This window comes from Plectropomus leopardus, chromosome 8, assembly GCF_008729295.1.
Source record: "Plectropomus leopardus isolate mb chromosome 8, YSFRI_Pleo_2.0, whole genome shotgun sequence".
Taxonomy (NCBI): Eukaryota; Metazoa; Chordata; class Actinopteri; order Perciformes; family Serranidae; genus Plectropomus; species Plectropomus leopardus.
In genome coordinates, this window is record NC_056470.1 from 779355 (window position 1) to 781647 (window position 2293).

The following is a 2293-nucleotide window of genomic DNA, read 5'->3' on the forward strand; positions in this document are numbered from 1 at the left end:
AAACGTCATAGTATAGTATGTCGAAAATCGTCAAATTTTGACATGTCAGAAAAATGGCTGAAAACTACATATCATAGCCTGTAGAGATGCATCATAGTATACAAAGTGGAAAAAAAGGCTAAAGAAGGCCAAAATCGTCATAATTCATTGTGTAAAAAATATGTCCGAAATCGTCGAAAATTGTCAAATTTTGACACGTCAGAAAATTGGCTGAAAATGACATATGATAGCTTGTAGAGACGCGTCAAAGTGTACAATGTGCAAAAAAGGGCCGAAAAAGCCAAATACATAATAATTTATCATGTCAAAAAAAAGTCTGAAAACGCCATAGTATAATGTGTTGAAAAAAGGCAAATGTTGTCACATCATAAAAATGGCTTAAATGACATATTATAGCTTGTATAGACGCGTCATAGTGTACAAAGTGGAAAAAAAGGCCAAAGAAGGCCAAAAACGTGATAATTTAGCATGTTAAAAAAATTGCCAAAAATGCAATAGTATAGTATGTCGAAAAACGTCAAATCTTGACATGCCATGAAAATGGCTGAAAACAACATATTACAAGCTGTAGGAATGCATTATAGTATACAAAGTTGAAAAAAAGGCCAAAAAAGCCAAATACATCATAATTTATCAAGTTGAAAAAAGAACCAAAAAAAGAAGATGTCAATTGTCTGGATACAACATATTTTAGCTTGTAGAGACACGTCATAGTATTCAAAGTAGAAAAAAAGGCCAAGAAAGGCCAAAAATATCATAATTTAGTATGTTGAAAAAATGCCCAAAAACGCCATAGTATAACGTGTCGAAAAAAGGCAAATTTTGTTATGCCATAAAAATGGCTGAAAATGACATATCATAGCTTGCAGAGACATGTCATGCTGTACAAAGTGGAAACAAAGGCCAGAGAAGGCCAAAAACATTATAATTTATAACGTCAAAAAAATGACCAAAACTGCCATAGTATAGTACGTCAAAAATCATCAAATTTTGACATGTCACAAAAATGGCTGAAAACGACATATGACAGCCTGTCGAGATGCATCATAGTATAGAAAGCAGCGCTCTCTTTGGAATTTAAATTTGCCATAACCTCTTTCAAGCTGAAGCTGGACTTTGTTCAGACAATGGTCGCAGATGACAGACAACGCCTGACTTCCATCGAAGCTAACGCAGACCATCTCAGTGATAAGACTGAGGCTATGGAGACTATCATGGAGAATAATTACAACAATCTCCAGGCTAAAACCATCGACCTCCAATCACGCAGCCGCCGCAATAACATATGAATAGCTGGCTTACCTGAGTCTATTGAAGGTGCACAACCCATGGCTTTTTTTTCCAAGCTGCTGTTGGAGCTTCTCGGTGAAGAGGTCCCCGGCTCGCCTCCTGAGCTCAACCGGGCTCATACAACCATGACAGCTAAACCAGGCCCAGGGTCCAAGTTGAGAGTGTTAATCACACGCATCTACAATTACAAGATGAAGGAAAAGATCTATTTTGACAATATAGCATGTCAAAAAAATGGCTGATTTTTGAACATGCTGCCATAGTCTTAATGGAGCAGGACTGTTAATTAAGAGCTGTATTAAGCCACTGTTGGGTTAGTTATAGCACAGTAGAGGCGGAGACGTGCAGTCGCTCAATGTTGCTCAAAAATCATCAAATACATCATACTAGAGTATGCTGCTCAAATATAATCTCATAGTACATAATGTCACTCAAAAATCACCAAAACCGTTGTAGTATAGTATGCTGCTCAAAAATCAGGAAAAATGTCATAGTATAATTTAATGCTAAAAAAATAATCAGAAATGTCATAGTATAGTATGCTGCTCAAAAGCCATCAGAAATGTCTTTGTATGATGCTCAAAAAACACCAGAAATAATCAAACACATCATAGTATATGTCCCTCAAAAAAAAAGTCACAGAATAGTATGTCACTCGAAAGTCATCAAAAACGCCATCGATAGAAAACCATAAAAAACGTTGCAGTATAGTATGTCGTCCAAAAATCATCAAAAGAAGTCATAGTATAGTATGTCATCTTTAAATCATCAAAAAACTTATAGTATAGTATGTTGTCCCAATATATTCAAAAAGGTCATGGTGTAATATGTCGCTCAATAATCATCAAAAAAGTCTTACTGTAGTATGCCATTCAAAATGATTCATAAACGACATAGTATAGTATGTCGCTCAAAAATCATTAAATATGTCATAGTATAATATGTCGTCCAAAAAGTATGTAAAATGTCATAGTATACTATGTTGTCCAAAAATATTCAGGGA